We start from the raw sequence: 11,028 nt of genomic DNA, 5'->3' as shown, positions 1-11,028 counted from the left end.
AAAAACTCATATTTAATAATTATCTCATAAGCTTAAATTTCTTTTGATTATATAATATTGGATCTTTTGCTAAGCTAAACGCAAAGAAAAACCTTGCAATTAATTGAATGTTTGTTCCTCGTTTGGGTAAAGGAGTGATGAAATATTTTTAAGTTTTGTTTCGCATGGAAAATAAAATTAATTAATTACAATAATTTTTCTTTACTTTTAGCTTAGCATGGAAAATCCAATATCATATAATCAAAAGAAATTTGGGTTTCATTAAGAGTCATTTGAGTTTATTTTAATTTGAAAACATAAAATATAATTTTAAAATTTAGAAGGAGATTAAATTAATTAATTTAATATTATATTAACAAACCACCTGACACTATCAATGGATATTTTTTTCAATAATTTATTTAATTAATTTTGATGTTTTGAAATATAAAATTTCAATATTAAATGAACAGAAATTTGGAGCTTCTAGCAATGGGGTAAACAAGTACAATTCGACAATTTTTTAAAGCATTATTTTAGTTTCTACCTCTTTTTCACTTTAATCCTTAATGTTTTCTACCCCAATCAATACTTAAAAAAAATGATAGTTTTTTGGGTGGCTAAAATGAAAGCGACCTTGAAGTTGGGTGACCAAAATGAAAGAGATCTAGAAGTTGGGTGACCAAAATGAAAGTGTAAACATGATATGGTTTGTACAGTCAACCGCCATTAAATATTTAAAGATTGGGTGACTAAAATGAAAACATCCCAAAAGTTATGTAACACACTCAACTTGATCCGCTTTGCCGGATCCGGATCTTGGGCATTACAACGAATACAGACATAGACTTAGTCTGCATATACGAATTACAATCAATTACAACTTATTTAATTACAAAATTTCTAACTTGAATACATGAGCATGTACAAGAAGTGAATACATAATTAAAATAAAACACTATTTAATTTGAAGTCTTAATCCATTATAGACACCCCAAAGTATGGAATTCTCAGTGACAATTCATGAATGCACTGCCAAACTTGCTCTGTATGAATAATAACCCGATACGCCCTTTCTTTTAGCGTAATCCTGAGATCGTTCCTCCTAGTGTACTCACATTCAACCTAAAACAAAAGCATACAATTCATGTAAGCTCATAAGAACTTATTGAGAGAAACGTCCTTTACCTACGCAATAATTGCTCATTTTTACTAATGAATCGTTATGACGATCTCAATGTTCTTGTCTTTCAACTTGTCTCTGGTGAATGCTTTTCTCAAATTCCGTTCTCCATTCATTATAGATTAACATGCCTTACTCTGAAATCATTACTTACTCATCAACAACTCCAATACATCCCTTACATTCTTCAATATGACATTTTATAAATTTTTATCCATTACTTTTCCAGAGGTCCTTACAACCAAAACACCGTTACTCTTGCATACATAACTCTAAGCCATTGTTTTATCACAATTCGTGAATGATCATGTACACAAATAATAGATACATCCTTCAAATATCAAATTTGGAATCCTTACTCAGAAAGCACTTTTCTTAAGTTAACCCATCACCTCTCTATATCTATTCAATTCATTATTCATAATTAAATCATGGTCTTGTTTATTTCTTTATCGTAACCCATAGAGACACTGTTCCTTACTGATCATTCTGATCACACTTGTGAACTATATTGAACGTGCCAAAACGATTTAATACAGAGTCTGCGAAAAGAATCATTCATTTAGGTTACACACCATTGAGAGCCTTACTATGATATGCCACAATGACACTATTTTCATAATTCGCCATGTAAGTCGTTCTTTCAAAATGCGTCACAAGGGCTTATCTCTCAGGTGTTCCTCAGGGTTTTCCGCGATGGCATTTTCTTTCTTGACGTGTTTGTAATATGGATTTGCCTAGACTCACATTTCGTGAATTTTTCCCATCATTGTGCTAGAACACGTAGAAATCCCCATTAGGTAATAACCATCATTTAGTCACTTAAAGAGAATGCTATGACCATGAACTTTCCTTTTAGATTTCGTGTTTGAAAGTCCCGACGGACCCCTTTAGACAATATCGCAAAGACAAACACAAACTCTTAATAGAACGTATTACATAGCATACGTCTGAGACACATATACACGATCATACTTCCCATTACATTACTTGAACTCATCAGTTCTTTACCAGATGTATCTATCATCCTTAACAAACAAACACACAACCACAAATATCCTTAAACAATCTCTTATATAGTCATATACGTATCATACTATAACTTGTCAAATTGATATAAACTACATATGCAAACCCTAGAAAACATATAAACTATAATTTTTTTTGGTTTCTATTTCATAGTCCGGTCAATTACCATGGAAATATCTTGTATAAATAATATACATGCTTGAGTCACTATGGAGACTTACTTGACATGCACAAATAGTAGCTTGAACTTCAGATCCAACAAGGAACTACAACAACCACTGCTTATAAAATAGAAGAACACCATTAAAACTTATTCACAACCTTTACCATCATCACAAACCCAAATAACTCTTATTAAAGCCTTACTTCTTCATTTTACTATTCACAAACTTATTCCGACTTAATCTTTCATAAATTTAACATGCAGAGTCACGATTCTTACTGTAACGCCCTGATTTATTTATTTCTGTATCTGTAAAATTTTGACACAAATGTTTATCTGCTTCAGTGGTTAAGTGTTCTGGGTGTGTGTGTGAGGTCTTAGGTTTAATTCCTACATTTGACAAAACTTTGTTACTTTAGATCCAAGGCTTACCCTTATTGAGTGGGCTTGTATAAAACTATCTGTTAATTCATATCAGAATGAGCTTGCTGGATCAAGTGGTAAGGGAGTTAGTGTGTTGGAGGTCTTGTGTTCGAATCCCTGCGTAAGTGTGGATGTTATTTTTGCTCGGTTGTTTGATAGAGTTTCGGTGGGCCTGGAATACTGAAGTGGTAGGTTTGGATTAGTGGGGAGTTAGAGAGATTTTAGGGATGTAGCTAATAATGTTTGTTATTTTATTTTATTGGATTTTAATTTCTTTTTTTTTCTAAAATTTTTTTCTTTTCCAATTTGACGTTCTTTTTTCCCCCATCACCCACATTGTGTTCTTTTTCTTTCTTTTCCTTGCATTTGGTCAGACAACAGAGTGTTAAGTTTTTTATTGTGTTTTATCGTTCAGGTGCTTTTAATTGTTAGTGTTACAGTCAGGTTTTTCTTAAGTACCATTTGTTTTTCGTGGTACGTTAGGGTTTTTCTGTTGTGAGTATTAGATTGCAATTTTCATGAATGTGGAGTTAAATGTTTGGGTTTGACTGGTTGTGTAGGAGAGATACTGGAAATGAAAGTTTCATCAGTAAATTTTGTTTGAGAAGCATATTTCATCAAAGGTGAACACTTCGGTGAATTGGGGATCTTAGTGCTATAAAACGTTTTTGTGTTGATTTAGTATTTTTAATTAAACTATTAGGTTTTGGTGGTCTTGAGATTACAAGTGCTCCAAAATTGTATTAGGTGTATTTCCAAAATATAAAAAATCAAGCTTCGACAAAAGTCGAAAAACCTTATTGTCGATGCCACATTGCCGTGTGCCTGGCCGTGTGGTTGGTCGTGTGCGAGACACAACTGTACGTTTGACAAGGGGATGGTTGTGCACAAGACACGACCGTGTGATTGTGTGAGTGTGGTCGCGTGGGCCACACGGGTTCGGCCAATTTGGGCGTGTGGGCCATACGGGCGTATGGGTTTTAGGCCAAGCCGTGTAGGCCATACTGGTGATGCCAATCTAGATGTGTGGGTGATACGGGTGAGGCCAATCTGGGCATGTGGGCCACACAAGCATGTGGGCCCATAATTTTGAAATTTTCCCTAGAGTCAAATGGGTCGTTCCGATCGACTACGAGCTTATCGTAGGGTCGGTAAGGGCTAACTAGACCCTAAATTTATGTGATCTGATAGTCTGATATTTTGCTCTGAGTATGACAATGTTATGCATGTTTGATTATTCTAATAAATATATATTTGATATATGTATATGAGCATGTAAGTATGATGTTTCTATATATATGATTGGTGTGGGAATTGTTTTTGTGGAAGAAGTGTTCTGTATGGCATCCATTGCCTTTTTTTTGGCAGCTTGGCTGCACATTATCTGATATGTGTCATAATAGCACGATATGGTGTGTAGGGATGGGTGGGTATGTTTTTTAACCCCACATTGTGTGATGGAATGGTCGGAGTTGGTGTGTAGAGGATAGGGGTAGGATTCTGTATTCTGCATATCTGGTTCTGTTATCTGTATCTGTAAAGGAATCAAGTTCGAATTTGAATCTAAATTTGAATCTGAATTTGTATGTGATATCTATATGAATGACATATCTATTTCTGTTGGGTTACACACTGAGTTTACGAAATCTCTCATTTGTTTGTCTGTTTTGTTTAGGTAATCCACATACTTAGGCGGATCAGTGTAACAGAGCCTCACGGTGACCACGAGTTCGTAACTATTGGAGATTTTAATTTTTATTTAATTTATGGCTATTTCTGGGAGTTTTGTAATAATTGGACTCTCTAGACTGTTTTAATTTAATTTTAAGTTTTGAGATTTTTCGATTTAACACTTTAGTTGAGACGATTAGCTAAAAACATGATTTCACTAAAACAAAAGTTTTCTGAAAATACGAACGGGATTTCCAAATATAACGATTTTATGACTTCCATTGTAATTTATGTTTTATTAACTAAAATAATTAAATAACATTTTAGATAATGATTATAAATCAATAAGAGTTACAAAACTTGAATGATTTATCGAAACGACACAGTTTTCAAAAACCCTTTTTTGTGACATCTTCGGATATGGTCATAATGTCTAGGTCGGGTTTGGGGCGTTACATTTAGTGGTTTCAGAGTTAAGTAACAAAACTCGAGCTATGAATTTTGGGTTCCAAAATGTTGTTTCAAAAAGAACTGGTTTTCAAATAATTTGGATAATTTTAAAAAAGTATGTGGTACACCGAGTCTCCAGCACGAATCCTGTAAGTATTTATGAATTTAGATAGAAAATTCTGAGAACACTGTAGTAAGTACTTTTTGAAACTGTACTAAGTTAGTTAGAGACTGAAACCTCTGAAAACATTTCTGAACTTCTAATAATTTATGCATAAAATATCTACTAATAAATACTAGAACCGATACATAAAATTTTATAATGTAGATAAAATTTAAATTTACGATGAGTGCTTGTGAAACTTGCGGTCGTGGTATTCGTGGGCGTGGTAGAGGCCATAGGGGGCTTGAGCTGAGTCTTATTATTTGGGTAGTATGCAAACTTTAGATACAAGTGAGACACCAATTTCACCTGCTACTACTGAGACTGGGTCTCAAAGCCACTCGGTTGGGGACAACGCACTGTCCCAAGCCATATTGAGAGTGTTGGAGAGGGTTGCTCGACCCTATTCTAGATCTGGGAGTCGTGGGTCGATAACTGAACGACTTCGGTCCAATAGAGCTGAACTGTTTAGGGGTGTCATTATAGTTGCACCACTGTAGCCGAGTATTGGTTGGAGGCCAATGAGATGATCATGAATTATATAAACTGTATTCCCGAGCAGAAACTTAAGGGCGCAGTCTCTTTACTTCACGATGAGATGTATCAGTGGTGGTTATCAGTTGAGTAGGGTACTCAGTTGGATTGTCTGAACTGAGATTTCTTTAAGACCACTTTCTAGGGGAAGTATGTGAGAGCGAGCTATATGGATGCTCGTAGGCGTGAGTTCATGAATCTCACGCAAGGTGATAGATTAGTGGCCGCGTATGAGGTCGAGTTTTTGAGGTTGAGCCGCTACGCTCGAGGAATGGTGGCGTCTGAGTATGAGAAATACGTCCATTTTGAGGATGGCTTGAGGGTTAATTTGATGGTATTAATTGTTCCAAAGAGGGAGCGAGAGTTCGCAGTTTTGGTAGATAAGGTGAAGATCACTGAAGAAGCGCGTGGATCGCCAAAATAGGGAATGAGAGAGAGGCAAGAATAAGAGGAATTCGAAGCCCTCTAGTTCTGTTTAGAGGCATAAGAAATGGGCCAGACCTAATGTGGTGATTGTGGTAGGCGCCATCCGGGCGAGTGTTGGAGGTGGTTAAGGGCTTGTCTGAGGTATGGGTATTTGGAACATCGAATTAGAGAGTGTCCACAGTGCACTGATCAGATGCAAGCTTTAGGACCGAGTTTTGTACAGCCTTAGAGGGCAGTTTAGTAGCCACCTAGGGGCTGTTGACCGGCTAGGGGTGGTAATGGTATAGGCCAAGGATAGAGAGCACCGAGTAGAGGTACTAATCAGATTGAGGCGAGGTAGCCTGCATTGGTTTATGCTACTCGACATCAAGAGGATAGAGATACTCCTCATGTTATCACGGGTACATTTTTTATTTTTGATGTACCTTATACTACTATGACAGACATAGGTTCTACACACTCCTATGAAGCTAGTACCATTTTTGAAAATCTAGAGATTTATGGTAAGAGTATTTCTAGTAAGATTACTGTACTGAGTCCGTTGGGGTTTAGTCTGTTCGGGTTAATAGACTTTATGAAAATGTTTGGGGCTGTATTTTTAGCAAATCTGATGGAGCTTCCGTTTGGGGAGTTCGACTTAATTATTGGTATGAACTGGTTGGTTGAGCACCGAGTTAGTTTGGATTGCATGACTAAGAGGGTCATTCTGAGGATCGAGGTTGATAAGAAGGTAGTTGTGATCGGTGAGCATCGAGATTATCTGTCTAATGTGATATCCACTCTTGTGGCTGAGAAATTGGTTCGAAAAGGGTGTGAAGCGTTTATGGCTTTTGTCAGTGTTTCAGTTTCTAGGGATTCTTCTATCGGGGATATCAGAACAGTGAGGGAGTTTTCAAATGTCTTTCTTGAGGAGTTACTGGGTTTACCTCCGAATCGAGAAGTTGAGTTCAGAATTGAGCTTCTACCGGGTACAGCTCCAGTGTCTATCGCTCTTTATCGAATGCCACCGAAGAAGCTTACGGACCTTAAGAATCAACTTCAAGAGCTTTTGGATCATGGTTTTATTCGTCTTAGTGGGTCTCCATGGGGGGCACTGGTTCTGTTTGTAAAGAAGAAGAATGGGACCATGAGGATGTGCATCGACTATTGGCAGTTGAACAAATTGACTGTGAAGAATAAGTATCAACTTTCGAGGATTGACGACCTGTTTGATCAATTCTGAGGGGCTTTGATGTTCTCGAAAATAGGTCTCTATTCTGGTTATCATTAACTTAGAGTTAAGGAAGTGGATGTTCATAATACGACATTTAGGACTTGTTATAGGCACTACGAGTTCCTAGTTAATCCTTTTGGTCTGACGAATGCTCTGGCTACATTTATGGATTTGATGAACCAAGTTTTTTAGCAGTATCTGGATCATTTCATCATAGTCTTCGTTAACGATATTTTGGAGTACTCTAAGACTGAGGATGAGCATGATGAACATCTTAGAGTAGTGCTTCAGATACTCCGAGAAAAATAACTCTACGCTAAGTTGAGCAAATGTGAGTTCTGGTTGTGAGAGGTAACTTTTCTGGGTTACGTGGTTTTAGGGGAGGGGATTCAAGTTGATCCTAGGAAGATTGAGGTGGTGCTGAATTGAAAACGACCTAAGAACGTATATGAGATTTGCAGTTTTCTGGCATTATGGGATATTATCGACGATTTGTCGAGAGGTTTTCTCTGATTGCAGCTCCTTTGACTATCCTTCTGGGTAAGGGTGTTCCTTTTGTTTGGATTGATGGACAACAATCGAGCTTCGAGAAGCTCAAGTCTGTTCTGACTCAGGCTCCTATTCTAATACAGCCTGAATCTGGTAAAGAGTTTGTGGTGTACAGTGATGTGTCGCACGTCGATTTGGGATGTGTATTGATGCAAGATGGTAAAGTTGTAGCTTATGCGTCTCGTTAGCTTAGGACACGCAAAGGGAATTATTCGATGCATGATCTCGAGTTGGCCACTATGGTATTTGCTTTAAAAGTCTAGAGGCACTATCTTTTTGGTGAGAGGTGTATTATCTACACTGATCAAAAGAGCCTCAAGTATCTCCTTACCTAGTAGGAGTTAAATCTTAGACAGTGTCGATGGATTGAGCTGCTCAAAGATTATGACTGGACGATAGAGTATCATCCTAATAAGGACAAGGTGGTGGTCGATGGTCTCAGTTGTAGAGCGATGATTGATTTGAAAGCGATGTTCACTTGTCTTAGTCTGTTTAAGAAAGGAGGTCTGTTAGCCGAGTTGCAAGTTAAGCCGATTTGGATTGATCAAATTCGGGATAAGCAGTTAGGGGATGAGTCTATAGGGATGAGTACTTCTGATTTTAGACTGAATAATGATGGAGTTTTGTGTTTTTGAGATCAGATTTGTGTGTTGAATGATTCTGATCTGAGAGAGGCGTATATTAGCCCTTATGTTATGCATCAGGATAAGTAGTTAGGGGATGAGTCTATAGGTTTGCGGTTTTGTCAGATTGAAAGTGGCAGTCCTTCTGATTTTGGACTGAATAAGGATGAATTTTTGTGTTTTTGAGGTCAAATTTGTGTGCCGAATGATTCTTATCTGAGGGAGGCGTATATTAGCCCTTATGCTATGCATCCCGATGGCAATAAGAGGTATTAGGATCTCCATGAGCTGTACTGGTGGCCAAGTTTGAAGCGTGAGGTTATGAATTTTGTTGCTCATTGTCTAACGTGCCGACAAGTTAAGGCTGAACACCAATTGCCTTCGGGTTTACTATAACCCGTTAAGATTCCTTATGGAAGTGGGAACTAGTGACGATGGATTTCGTTAATGAGTTGCCATTGAAACCCATTAAAAAGGATTCTATTTGGGTCATCGTGGATCGATTGACCAAGTCCACGCATTTTATTCTAGTTTGGACGGACTACTCTCTGCACAAGTTAGCGAAGCTCTATATCTCTGAGATTGTAGGACTGCATGGGGTTTCTGTTTTGATAATTTTTTTATAGAGATCCTCTCTTCACTTTTTAATTTTAGAAGAAATTGCACGAGGCTCTAGGTTCAAGATTGGACTTCAGTATTGCGTTCCATCCTCAGACCGATGGTCAATCTGAGAGGGTGATTCAGATTCTAGAGGATATGCTTCGGAGTTGTGTGATAGATTTCCGAGGTAGTTGGGAGGATTTTCTACCCCTAGCTGAGTTCGCCTACAATAACAGTTTCCAGCCTAGTATCCAGATGACACCTTACGAGGCTTTGTATGGTCGTAAGTGTTGTACTCCGCTATGTTGGACTGAGTTGGGTATGCGGTGAATTTTGGGTCCTAAGTTGGTTTCTGAGACTAAAGATAAAGCTATACTGATTTGGGATCATCTGAAGACGGTTTCTGATAGACAAAAGTCCTATGCAGATCTGAAAAGGAGAGATATTGAGTACTCTGTGGGTGGCTTTGTATTTCTTAAGGTTTCTCCGTGTAAGAAAGTTCTGAGATTCGATCGTAAGGGCAAGTTGAGACCTAGGTTCATTGGGTCATATTGAATTCTGAATGTGTGGGACCGGTCGCATATCAGTTGGAGCTGCCTCCAGAGTTGGACTGTATCCATAATGTGTTTCACGTCTCGATGTTGAGGAGGTATCGGTTTGATCTTTCTCATGTTGTCTCTATTGAGGAGATTGAGGTTAGACTGAATTTGACTTTTGAGGAGAAGCCAATTCAAATTTTGGATAGAGATATTAAGGTTCTGAAGACGAAGTCCATTCTGTTAGTAAAGGTTCTGTGGTGAAATCATGGCATTGAGGAAGCCACGTGGGAACCTGAGGACTCGATGCGTCAACAGTATCCTCATCTGTTCTGATCAGGTAAATTTCGAGGTCGAAATTTCTTTTAAGGGGTAGAGTTGTAACGCCCAGATTTATTTCTTTCTGTATCTATAAAATCCTGACACAAATGTGTATCTGCTTCAGTGGTTAAGTGTTCTGGGTGTGTGTGTAAGGTCTTCGGTTCAATTCCCACTTTTGGCAAAACTTTGTATAAAGTCTGTTAATCTATATCAGAATGAGCCTGCTGGTTCAAGTGGTAAAGGAGTTGGTGTGTTGGAGGCCTTGTGTTCGAATCCCTGCGTGAGTGTGGATGTTATTTTTGCTCAGTTGTCTGATAGAGTTTCGATGGGTATAGAATACTGAAGTGGTAGGTTTGGGTTAGTTGGGGAGTTAGAGAGATTTTAGGGATGTGCCTAATAATGTTAGTTATTTTATTTTATTGGATTTTAATTTTAATTTTTTCAAAAATTTTTGCCTTTTCCAATTTGACATTCTTTTTCCCCCATCTCCCACATTGTGTTCTTTTTCTTTCTTTTCCTTGCATTTGGTCAAATGACAGAGTGGTAAGTTTTTTATTTTGTTTTATCATTCGAGTACTTCTAATCGAGCTCCGACGAAAGCCGAAAAACCTTACTATTAACACCACACGAGTGTGTGCCTGGCTGTGTGGTTGGCCGTGTGCGAGACACGACCGTGTGTTTGACGAGGGCATGGCCATGCAGAAGACACGGTCGTGTGATGGTGTGAGTGTGGCCATGTGGGCCACACGGGTTAGGCCAAGTTGGGCGTGTGGGCCACACGAGTGAGGCCAATCTGCACACGGGCGTGTTGATTTTGGGCCAGGCCGTGTGGGCCACATAGGTGAGGCCAACCTGGGCGTGTGGGTCACATGAGCGTGTAAGGTCAGTAAGGGTTAACCAAACCCTAAAGTTATGTTATCTGATAGTTTGATATTCTACTCTGAATATGACACTGTTATACTTGTCTGATTATTCTGTTAAATATATATTTGACATTTGTATATGAGCATGCAAGCATGATGTTTCTGTATATATGATTGGGGTGGGAATTGTTTTTGTGGAGGAACTGTTCTGTATAGCGTCCATTGCCTATATTCTGGCAGCTTGGCTGCACATTATTTGATATGTGTCGTAATGGTACGATATGGTGTGTAGGGATGGGTGG

This window comes from Gossypium hirsutum, chromosome D12 (assembly GCF_007990345.1).
Source record: "Gossypium hirsutum isolate 1008001.06 chromosome D12, Gossypium_hirsutum_v2.1, whole genome shotgun sequence".
In the NCBI taxonomy this organism is placed as follows: Eukaryota; Viridiplantae; Streptophyta; class Magnoliopsida; order Malvales; family Malvaceae; genus Gossypium; species Gossypium hirsutum.
Note: the sequence above shows the minus strand (reverse complement) of the source record.